The sequence below is a fragment of the Sarcophilus harrisii genome, chromosome 1 (assembly GCF_902635505.1).
Source record: "Sarcophilus harrisii chromosome 1, mSarHar1.11, whole genome shotgun sequence".
In the NCBI taxonomy this organism is placed as follows: domain Eukaryota; kingdom Metazoa; phylum Chordata; class Mammalia; order Dasyuromorphia; family Dasyuridae; genus Sarcophilus; species Sarcophilus harrisii.
Window position 1 is genome coordinate 292,209,358 of NC_045426.1, and position 12,868 is coordinate 292,222,225.

The following is a 12,868-nucleotide window of genomic DNA, read 5'->3' on the forward strand; positions in this document are numbered from 1 at the left end:
AATCATACAAATATTCTAACTGGGTCTAGTGCATATTTGGGCTACATAACCCTAACTGGGCCTTCACTACTGCAAGGTAATTGTTCCATAGTAGCTATTTCAAACTTTTTCATTTTTCCTTAAACCGCCCTTAAAAGCAAGTAGCTAGTACAGTAGATAGAACACTGGGTCTGGAGTTAGGAAGACGCCTATCTCTGAATTCAATCTGGCCTCAGACATTTACTAGCTGTGTGACCTTGGGCAAGTCACTTAATTGTCTCAGTTTCCTCATCTGTAAAATAAACTGGAGAAGGAAATGACAAGCCTTAATATCTTTGCCAAGAAAACCCCAAATGGGGTCACAAAGAGTTGATATAACTAAAAATCATTAAACAACAAACTCCCCACAGTTCCCTCTCTCCAACCCTAGGCTCTTAGCTAAGATCCTTATCACATGTTTTACAGAAAAAATGCTATGATCTCCCTCTTCTCCCCTCTTCATCTCATATCATTTATATATCTTCTGCCACTATCTCCTCCTTCACCCCTCTCTTCTATGATGGGGTGGCTTTGCTCCATACCAAGACTAAACATTTATTACTGGGTTCTAAAAGTCAATATTAAAAATACAAGATGAGAGAGGAAGGGAAACTTAATTAGATAGTAGTTTTAAAAAGATCTGGGGATTTTGATGGACTGAAATCTCAGAGTGAGTCAGCATTGGGATGGGCCAGGGTAAAAAAGGTAATATAGTCTATGGTTACATTAAGTTCCCAAGAGGTCTGAGGATATGGAATACTGTATTCAGGTATAGATGCAAGTTTAGGAAAGTTGTTGATAAGGCAGAGAACATCCAGAAAAGAACAATCAGAGTTATGAAGGATCTTGAGTCAATGCAACATGAAAATTAGACGCTTAGCTTGGGGGAAAAAAAAAAGAAAGAGCATTGGGACATGATGCTGTCTCTCTGAAAAAAAAAAAAAACTTGGAACTTATTTGGCCATAGAAACAAGGCACAATGAGTGAAGATTACAAAGAGAATAATTTTGGCTTTATGTCAGGAAAAAAAAATCTTAAATACCAGAGCTATCCAGAAGTAGAAGGGGCTGAGTAACCATCGATTATAAACTATATCTAAAAAGAATCCTTATTTTTGTTTGAGTTGAGATGACGGCTGCCAAGTTTTCTTCTAATTCTAACATTTTCTCATTCTAAGTAATGTGCTCATAATAACACATAAAGCAAATTCTAAACTGGAATTTGAACCCCAACTTCCTGGGGTTTGAACCCCAATTTCTGCTAAGTGAAGAGCCCATTCCACTATGTCACAAAATGTTGTGTTTTTTTTTTTTTGTTTGTTTTTGCTAAGGCAATTGGGGTTTAGCGACTTACCTAGACTCACATAGCTAGGAAGTGTTAGGTGTTTGAGGCCAGATTTGAACTCAGGTCCTCCTGACTTCAGGGCTGGTGCTCAATCCACGAACCATCTAGCTGTCCCTATCTCACAATTTGTGAAGATATACAAAGCAGTTTCTTCATTTATTATCCCTTGAACTGGTCTCTTGTTTAGGACTAGGTGACATTTTTCTATATTGCAAAAAATTTCTAGATGACAGCACAATTTGGCAATTGTTATACTATCGAGTTAAGCATTTATATTTTTTGGTGGCTTAATATGGTTTGTCACAGGGTACTTCCCAGAGCCTTGGGTTCCTCATTATGACAAATATTTCATGACTATTATGAGAATTATACCAAAGAGAGAATGAGCAGTTTTTCTGTGGGTACAATATAGAAAAGTTTGTTGGTAGTACATCTGTCTTAAATCTATAGAGAACAACTACTCAGTATAATCACTGTTGGGGATGCTGTACAAGAGACTTTTAGTTTGCTTAGCTTGCTTCATCCAGCAGCTACGAGACCATTGCATACAAATGAGTTATTACTCAGTTACTATCATAGGTTTGTAATAGTTTCCTAATGAAGAAATACTTTGGATTTCTCAAAAGCCTGGGAAAAGAGAGAAGGAAATCTAAGATATCTAATTCAATTGTTATCTTGGAAAAGTTAAGATAATTATCCATTGAGCATTCTTGATATTAGTGGCTACTGATAGTTAAGGCTAAGTCAAAGATAGTCTAGGTTAAGACCTGGCTAGGCAGAGCTGGGAACACATGCATTTGTATCAAAGAGGATAAAGAACAGAACTCCCTAGTACCAAAAAGTTTTGATTCATTCACTCATGCATTCAAAAACCATTTATTGAACATTTACAAAGTCTACAAAATTTTCTGCAGTAAAAGATACTAAGTACCACTGTAATGTTCTCTAAAATGTTAATATTCTCTGTTGAGGTTTTCTTGGGGTCTCTGGAGGCAGACTTCCTTTCAGTTCAGTAATCACCACAAGTGCAGCCAGGGATTAAAGTCCAAATCCTTTATTGTCTCTTTCCAAGTCTTGTCTCCTTTCCTGGGGCCTGGTTAGCTTTCTTAGAGGCCTAACTCTCTCCTTGGTTCTGAAAGCTTAAGCTCCTGCGACCAGTCCTTTGTCTTCTCTGCTTCTGCCAGCTTCTTGAGGTCCTCCTGAATGTGTCTTGGTTTCTGTGGGGGAGGCAGGACTGTCACCACTTCTCTGTCTTCTAGTTCTGATTCTGGCTGAGTTTGTCCCAGCTTATATGATCTTTTATCAAAGGCGTGAATCTTGTAGGACTACAGTAAGTACTAAGTACATGTACTGAACTAGAGAACTGTTAAGCACCCTGCTAAATTAGATAACTATTGTCTATTGATTCCATTGACTTAGTATCTTGTAAGAATCCTCTATTTCAAGTTTAGAGTTCTGGCTCATAACATCTCCTGCTTTCTTTTGTTTTTAGAACATAGGTGGTCATGACCTCCCTGACTTCTCAAGGAGGTGAAAACCCCCAAAAAGGAAGTGATCATGCCTTCCCTGACTGCTCAAAAAAGGGGTGAAAACACTATAAAAGGAGGTGATCATGCCCTCCCTGACATATCAGGAAGGGAGATGAAAACACCAAAGGAAATAGGAAATCAAATCAGATTAGCGGGTTTCTGAAGGGTCTCACTCTTAAATCCATCAACATGGGAGGTATTACATGTAGTTACATAAATTACATAAGCACATAGCAATATAATACAGGCTAGTAGTGATGTAACAAATAACATGAATCAACACAAAGAATTACATATGCCCATAAGTCCTAGAAATAGTCCAAAAATGATTCCTGCAAGTTTTGAAGTCCCATATCAGGCTTATGAACAATTTTTCATCTCAGGGAATCCAATGATTCCGGCTGGTTTTATTCAAAGTCCTGCAACAGTCTCATTATCAGCCATGCTCTTTCAGTGTCAGATGTTTCTTAGGTTTTCTACATTGTTTTAAGGTTTTTCTCTTTTTTTCCTGTCTCTCTCCAGGTGCTTGTTGCCACCCATCTGATTTTTTTCTCCATCTGTAGAGATACAAGCAAACCCTTTCTCCCAAGCAGTTAACCTATCTAGTCCCTTCTATTTACTACTTTCTAAATCTCTTCTCCTGGCAATTACATTGGACCTGCTTGCACTGGACACTGCCCTTCTGTTGGGTTAAAAAACCCAGTATTCTCCCCAATTGTAATCCTGCTATCTGATTGCTTTTCTGCTGAGTGATCACATCAGAATCCTGAACTTCTAAAGATTCTCTGAGTGTAAACTCAGCTGCCATCATGCCCCACCTGTCTTTTGTATGATATCTTGGAGCTGGGCCCTGCCTCTCATTTCCCTGGGTCAATCTACATTCTGAGGCCCAGTGGAAAACTCGGTTGCATTTTGGACATAGGGTTTTAGGTCTTCTCTCACCCAATCTTCTCACTCTATCTTTATGCCTATATTGGGCTCTCAGATCTCAGAATTTTTCCACACTGAAAGCATCAACAAATCTCTCCAGAAGTCCCTTGCCAAGAGCAAGTCTTTCCATGTTCATCATAATCTGGATATAATAAGCATTTGTGCCCACTGTGGCACAGCATCTTATGATCTCCTCTAAAGGAGCATCTTTGTGTAGTTCCCATATAATTCTTCTGCAAACTTCATTAGCATTTTCCTTAGCCAGTTGTCTTATCATAATTATTGTAGCTGCATTCTCTCCAATGGTTCTTGTGACAGCTATCTGCAGACATCCCACAAAATCAGCAAAAGGTTCATTGGGACTTTGCTCTATTTTTATGAAGGCTTCCCCTCCATCTTTCCCTGGGAAGGTGCCCCAAGCTTTTATTGCAATAGTAGCAATTTGTTCATACACTGCTATAGGGTAATTAATTTGTGCTGAATTGCCTGCATACTGACCTTCACCTGCTAGTTAGTCAAAAGTGATTTGTATGTTAACTCCAGTTTGCTTATTGCGTTGGGCTTGAATCCTACATAATTCACTATACTCTGAAAGCCACAACAAGTTTTGTCCAGTTTCTAAACATGTCCTTGCTATGGATTTCCAATCACTAGGGGTTAAGATTTCTTAAGCCAAAACTCTCTAGTAACATCTTAACATAAGATGATGCAGCCCCATGAAGAGTGCAACTCTTTTTCAAATCCTTAATCTTTTCCAGTTCAAAAGGAGTGTTATCTTCTCCTGGCTTAACCTGAAGAGTCAAGCTCTTCAATCACAGAGTATACATTTATTTTTAAATCAGATAATGCTTCATTTTTCGCCTGAACTAGTATCTTTTGTAATCTTGTCATAGGCTGCTTCTTAAGTAGTGCTGATTGTGTTACTGCCTCTATCTCTCCTCCTTCTCCCTCCACCCATGAAGGGTTAATTGAAGGAAGTAGTTCAGGGGATGAGGAATGCCCTAAAGGCTTCTGCTGTGAAGTACACTCAGAATTGTATTTAACTCCATTCTTATCTGATTCTTCATCCTTTTCACCTAGTTTGTCTGTATCCTCCCCCCTCCTGCACTTTCTTCTTTTTCCTTATTCTATAACTTATATAATTTCCTAAAGCCAGTTATATTAAATTATATGCATAAAGTGTTTCTTTGGAAATTGAGTCAGGTCCATAATCACTGCAGTATTCACATAGTTGCTCTCCTACTAATTTCCACTCCTCTAGATCCAATTCTTTTTCCTTAGAGAACCAAGGAGATAGGTACTGAACTATTTCTAAAACTTCAACGATCTGTTCCCAAATTACAATCAAACCTTGGTTTTTCACAAGTTTGACAATGCTCTCTACACATTTTCCTTGAATTGGAAAAGCAGCCTTGTTTTCTAAATATCTGTCCCATTTTAGCTGAAATACTACTTTAGCCCTTAACAAAGTTTCCTTGTCTATTTTTGTACTCACCCTAATTTCTGGGTCACAGATGAAGGTTCTTGGTCCCATGTTCCGGCGCCAAAATGTAATGTTCTCTAAAATGTAATATTCTCTGTTGAGGTTTTCTTGGGGTCTCTGGAGGCAGCCTTCCTTTCAGTTCAGTAATCACCACAAATGCAGTCAGGGATTAAAGTCCAAATCCTTTATTGTCTCTTTCCAAGTCTTGTCTCCTTTCCTGGGGCCCGGTTAGCTTTCTTAGAGGCCTAACTCTCTCCTTGGTTCCAGGAGCTTAAGCTCCTGTGACCAGTCCTTTGTCTTCTCTGCTTCTGCCAGCTTCTTGAAGTCCTCCTGAATGTGTCTTGGTTTCTGTGGGGGAGGCAGGAGGACTGCCACCACTTCTCTGTCTTCCCTAGTTCTGATTCTGGCTGAGTTTGTCCCAGGTTATATGTTCTCTTATCAAAGGTGTGAATCTTGTAGAACTATAGTAAGTACTAAGTACATATACTGAACTAGAGAACTGTTAAGCCCCATGCTAAATTAGATAACTATTGTCTATCAATTCCACTGACTTAGTCCCTTATAAGAATCCTCTATTTTAAGTTCAGAGTTCTGGCCCATAACATACCATTAGAATTCAGGAATTGGAATATTCATTTCATGTGGTGTTCTTCTTTTCTATAATATAATGGTTCTTCTTCCCCAAACAGTTAACCTATCTAATTCCTTTCTATTTATCACTTTTGGGATTTCTCCTCATCATCTGGCAATTACATTGGATCTGTTTCCACTGGACACTGCCCTGTTGGGTTAAAAAGCCTGTATTCTACCCAGCTGTAATCTCTTTCTCCCATATGATTACTTTTAGGCCAATTGATCACATCAGAGTCCTGATCTTTTAAAGACTCACTGGGTAAAATCTCAGCTGCCATCATGTTCCACCTATCTTTTGATATCTTGGAGCTGGGCCCCGCCTCTCATTTCCCTGGGTCAATCTACATGCTGAGGCTCAGTGGAAGCCTCAGTTGCATTTTGGACATGGGGTTTTGGGTTTTCTCTCAGCCTGTCTTCTCACTCTTTCTCTATACCTACACTGAGCTCTAAGATGTCCTATTTTTCCACACTGAAAACATCGATGATTTTCTCTAGAAGTCCCTTGCCAAGAAGGACCCTGTCTTCCTATGTCCATCATAGTTTGGGTATAATAAGCATTTGTGCCCACTGTGGCACAGCGTCTTATGATCTCCTCTAAAGGAGCATCTTTGTATAATCCCCATATAATTCTTTTGCAAACCTCATTGGTATTTTCCTTAGCTAGATGTCTGGTCATTATTTCTGTAGCTGCATTATCTCCAATGGTTCTTATTAGAACTGTTTGCAAACATTCCAGAAAATCTGCAAAAGGTTCATTGGGACCTTCCTCTATTTTTGTGAAGGCTTTACATCTATCTTTCTGTCCAGGCAGGGATCCCAAGCTTTTATTGCAGCCTTAGAAATTTGCTCATACACTGGTATGGGATAATAAATCTGTTCTGAATTCTCTCCATACTGATCTTCATCAGCTAGTTGGTCGAAAGTGATTTATACATTAACTCCTGTTTGCCTATTTTGTTGGGCTTGAATCCTACATACTTCATGATACTCTGAAAGCCACAACAAGTTTTGTCCAGGTTCTAAACATGTCCTAGATAAGGATTTCCAATCACTCGGGAAGATTTCATAAGACAAATTATCTAGTAACATTTTAACATAAGAGGATGTAGCCCCATAAAGAGTGCAACCCTTTTTCAAATTCTTAATTTTTTCCAAATTAAAAGGAGTGTATCTTCTCCCTTTTTGACCTGAAGAGTCAAGTTCTTCAATCACAGGATATGCATTTATAAAATCAGATACATCTTGTCCTTCATTTTTTGCCTTAATTAATGCCTTTCTAATCTTGTCATATTCTGCTTTACAGGAGATGCTGATTGTGTTTCTGCCTCTCCCCCTCCTCCTTCTCCCTCCACCCATGAAGGGTTAATTGAGGGGGGAGGGTCATGAGATGTGGAATGATCTAATTTCTTCTGCTGTGTCACACTCAAAATTGTACTCAACTCCATTCTTATCTGATTCTTCATCCTTTTCACCTAATTTAGTTGGCACCTCCCTCTCCTGATCTTTCTTCTTTTTCCTTATTCTAACACTTATATAATTTCTGAAAGCCAGTTGTATTAAATTGTATGTATAAAGTGATTTTTGGAAACTGAGTTTGGATTAGAATTGTAGTATTCACCTAGTTACTCCATGTGTTTAGATCCAATTCTTTTTCCACAGAGAAACAAGGACATATGTGCTTTACAGTTTCTAAAAGTTCAGTGATCTGCTCCAAAATTATAATCAAACCTTGGCTTTCCATAACCTTGACAATGCTCTCTTAAATATTTTCCTTGAACAGAAACAGAAGGCTGTTTTCTAAACATCTGATCCATCTTAGCTGAAATTCTACTTTAACTTTTAAAGTTTCCTCGTTTATTTTTGTACTCACCCTAATTTCTGGGTTGAGACTTTTCCACTGGATTCAGAATCAGAGGCTTTTCCACTGAGCTCAGGGTCCTGTTAATCCCACATTCAGGGACCAAAATGTGGTGGTGTTCTTTTCTACAATATGATGGTTCTCTGTGAGCAGGTTTCTTAGGGAGGTTTCTGGAGGCAGCCTTAGTTTCAGTTCAGAGTAATAATCACCTCAAATACAGCCAGGAGTTAAAATCCAATCTTTTATTGTCTCTTCCAAAATAGCCTGGTAAAGCTTTCCTTGGTTCTGAGAGCTCTTGTTGCTAGTCCTTTAGCTCTTCCAGCTTCTACCTATCTCCAACTGAACCCTCACTCTGTCAATCTTCTGAACTGACTGACTGCACTGACTCAACTCCTTTTTATGCTCTTTTAGAGGTGTAAACTCAAAGGTTGACTCCTCCTCCGAGAGTGGGATTATGGGAGGTATAAACTTGGATATCCCCCGACTTGTGAACTCCGATGTGTGAGCCAATGTGTGAACTCCAGTGTGTGAGCCAATGTGTGAACTCTCAAAGGTGTAAACACAAGCATTGTTTCTATCAATTTCATTGAATTGACACCTTGTTTCAAGTTCTGGCTCATAACAATTTCAGGCTGAGGTTATCAAGAAAGCGCTTGGAATAAAATCATTTGAATCATTGTAATTTCACTATTAGACAAGTAAGTCTAAGCAAAGGTTTAACATATGCCAAAATACTCATACTTTGTTGGAGCTAATAAGTGAAACAAATAAGTAAGTGCCCATCAATTGGGGGAAAGGTGAAAAATTATGAAACATGAAATGATATCATACAATAAGAAAGGAATTTAAAGAAATGGCAAATGAATTATAGAAAGCCAGGCCAAGATTTCACTTGTAGAACTTTACATATATAAATATGGAATTAAATAGATAACTGAAAAGAAGATATCCTTTAGTAACGGAATAAAGCAGTGATTTTTTGGAAAAGACAAAATAAAATAGACCTTTCTCCTCACAACAAAGATATAAGAACAATAAAATATCAAATACCTCATGAGCACAGTTTCTGTATTAAATAGTTTTGTTTTTCTTTTTTACAAGGAAGGTTCAGCATAGAGAGAGTTGAGTTACTGATTGTCAAAATATGAAAAATGTATTAAAAATAAAAGTAAGGGTGTAGGAAATGGGGTTGGAGATCATTCAAGCAGAAGATGGCTTTTATGGTAGAGATTTACAAAACAGAGAATGCTGTAGGCTAAAGTATTTATCAACTCTGCAATAACAAAAAAGTATACGAATCTGAACTTTTTGCAGTCTAATGGGCAAGTTCATATTTGTAACACTGCTTATCTTATCTGTTGTCCTACTGAGGTCAAAGCTACAGTTCTGCAACTGGAGAATGGCTCCAAGATCTCCTCTTCTAGCTTCTCCAGGGGTCTGTCTCTAAGTGAATTTGGATGGGGCTGGATTTAAAGCTTTAAACTTCTCCTCTAGAGGTTAGGGCAAAGCATTGAGGCCCTATTCTTTGATATGGGAAAAGGGATTTAGGGAATAAGTATCCCCTTTAGGAACTGAGGCAACTACTAAGGCCCTATTCTTTACCCAAGAGCTGAGATCAACATACTAATCCTACTTTACAAGTCCAGTCTCCAATCCAACAAAACCTATTATTCCATATTTTCTACCTTGTGGGTTGGAAAGTAGATCCATTATTGTTTTTCTTTATGTTTCTGATCATTACCAGTTCTGGCATGGTCATCTTTGTTCATCTTAGGGGAGCTGGACTACATGCCTTCTTCCTACTATGTCATCTTGGCTAGTCTCACAATTAAGCATTTACTTTGTGCAAGGTACTGTGTGAAGAATTAGGCACACAATGCAAAGCAAAAACAGTCTCTGTTCACAAGAAGGTCACATTCTAAAGGAAGTAATGAAAATAACTAAGTACATAATAAGACACACACATCTGTCTATCTTGTCTGTTGATAAGATCTTATCTGAACAGATGCTGATCTTAGTGGATATATTATTCACATATATCCACATGATCTCTCATCAAACTAAGGGTGGAATACCTAACAGGGTCAGAACAGACTGGAGAGGCACAGGACCCCTCCCTTCCCCATATAAGATGACTGGATAAGCAACTTAGCTTTTCAGGGTTAGTTTCTACATTTATATACAGAGATATATCTATACTTTAGAAATGTAGAAAAGATCAATTAAAAGTTCTTGTTTGATATCCTAAGAATAAAGCTAAATAAATACAAGGAGATATTCTCATTCAAATAACAACACACAAAAAAAAAAAAAAAACTCCTGTGACTTTTGTGTTCATGTTATGATATTTGTAATAACTGCAGATTTTTATTTTGATCAAAGAACAGAGGCAGCACAAACCTTATAATCAAGAATATGGAAGAAACAAACAAAATCCCTCCCTCAAAAAACAAAACAAAAACAAAACTTGCTGAATGCTACTGCTCTAACAATAAAAGTTTAAGCATGTCTATATAGAAATCTGATAATCAAGATAGACTTTAATGGTAACTTAAGAAAAAGCAGAATGAGAACAGAGAGTAATTTGGCTTTATATATGTAACTTCAGAAAGTTTTGGTCTTATAATCTAATTAAATATCATTTAACGTAACAAAAAAATTAATAAAGAAAATAATTTTTAAAAACTATAGGCAAAAGATCTGAATAATTTGGCCTTGATTGACACTTGAGCTTCAGGGAGACAAAATTATTTTTTTTAATTTTATAGATAAATCTAATCCAAAACTGGAACTATATGATTATCCCAAGAGCAAACAGGGATTTTTGAAATTACCTAATTTAAATCCTTATTTTATAGATAAAGAAACAGGCCCAGTAAGTAAGATAATTAACCCTGATTATCTGACTTCAGATTTAGTGCTTCTTCCTCAACACATTACCTGTCCTCTTTGGTAATTTTTAAAATTAGATATCCTAATTCTGATCTATGGGGATCTAAAACTACCAACCTGTTTTTAGCAATTTTCTTCTTTTCTTTTTTAAAGGGAGTGGAGTAGGGAGATTTGGACTTATGTTTAGAAACTTCCAGTAAAAAAACTTCTTCTATGAATTCAAATCAGCCATTGCTTTTCAAACAACAGACTTGGAAGATAATCTGAAACACTGAGTTTTGCCAAGGTTTTAACACTGGTTCTCTATCTACCATGCAACACTGCTTCTAAACTATAAACAAGAGTAATAGCTAACATTTAAACAGTACTCTGAGGCTTTATGAATATTAGCTTGTTTTAACCTTAATTCTGAGAGACAGATGTCATCATGATCATCTCCATTTTATAGATGAAGAAACAGAGGCACACAGGTTAAGTGACTTGTTTAGGTTTATACAGCTAGTGAACATCATCTGAGGCTGGGTTTAAACTTAGATCTTCCTCACTTTGGGTTTGGCTCTCTATCCACTTTGCCAATCTACCTGCCTCATGAATAATATTTTTTAAAACTAATAGTTATTCACTGATTAGAGCGAAGCTGAATAAATTATAATACACAACATATATAAACCATGACAAATATAAAGAACAAAAAGAAGTATAATCTTATATGAAGGTACAGTATGAAGAACTGGAATAACAATGTTACCGATTTAAACAATGTAAGAAATTATTAGTAGCAAAAAAAGTTCAAAAATATACCTAACAAAAGATCAGAAGGAAGTTTCCATTATCATTTTGTTAACATTTAATACACTTTAAAAATTCAAACTGTCTGTTTTTAGCATGGTTTATATAGAGAATACTAAGGAAGAATGAGTCAAAATTAATATTCAATGTTGATGCCATATTATCAAAGTTGAAAGAAGAACTTTTCCATTAACAAATGAAGCCACCAAAGTAAAAAAGCAGACAGGCTTTTTTTTTTTTTTTTTTTAAATAAGTGCGTATGCTTTTATGGGATTTATGGGGGAGTTTCTGTTCTATCAAAATAAGATCTATCAGTAAAAATTTTTACAAACTTTTACAAACCATTAGGTTTGGAGTTTATGGCTTCAGGTATAATCTTTCTTTTTATTTGTTCATTTGAATGTTTGTTTCTGTGAATGGTTTTTAAGTTATATTTTTAAAATTATCTGCAAGGCAAATAAAGTAATGAGAGATTAAATTAACTCTGCTGTGATTTGACAAATTTTTCTTAAATCTTCCAGCTTATGAAAACAAATAAGAGAACAAAACTAAAAACCAAATCAGCTCTCGTGGTTTTATACCATATTTAATCTAAATATATCTCTTTCAATTGCAGTATAATTTTTTTTATTTTTAATTTTTAAATTTAATTTTTAAATTTAAAGCTTTTTTTTTTTTTTTTTTTTTTTTTGCAAAACCCTGTGTTCCAAATTTTTTTCTCCCTCACTTCCCCTCACCTTCTCCCCTAGGCAGCAAGCAATACGTGTTAAACATTTACAATTCTTCTATACACATTTCTACAATTATCAAGCTACACAAGAAAAATCAGATCAAAAAGGGAAAAAATGAAAAACAAAATAAAATTCAAGCAAACCAAATCAGTTGCAGGATAATTAAAGAAGTTTCTTTCTCTTGTTCTGCAGGATCTTTTTTGGTTCCAGTTTTCCTGGCTCTTTAATGAGAAATTCATTTTAACTGATTTGAGGTGGTCCACTAAAATACATTGTAATAGACAGGGAAAAAAAAAAAAGATATCTTTATGTTTAGTCAGCAGATGCTGCATTTCATGGCTATTTCATCTTTGCCAGAAAACACCTTTGGTATTTGGGAAATTTGAAGAATCAGGAGCTTATAAGACAGAAGCTAAAAGGCTGTTAGAACTAGTTGGTGGCTTCTGATCTCATTTCTCTAGCATGTAGCAATTTCTCCTTGCAAGGGAATCAATAGGATATCTGACTGGCTTTTTCCTCTCTCAGAAAAGTAATTATATTCATTAATTATAAAGTCACAGAAGCCAACAGCTGGCAGCAACATCTAGGATAACTTGGAATAAAAAGAAAAATAGATGGGAGTTGGAACAAAAAGTAGGTGAAATCTCCATCACAGCAATGC

General features: G+C 36.4%; 1 protein-coding gene across 2 annotated transcripts in view; it reads right to left on the minus strand.

Moving 5' to 3' along the window:
* Nucleotides 1–12,868, minus strand: part of MCC (MCC regulator of WNT signaling pathway) — a 223,516-nt gene that overhangs the window by 8,102 nt on the left and 202,546 nt on the right. The gene's annotated exons all lie outside the window — the stretch shown is intronic.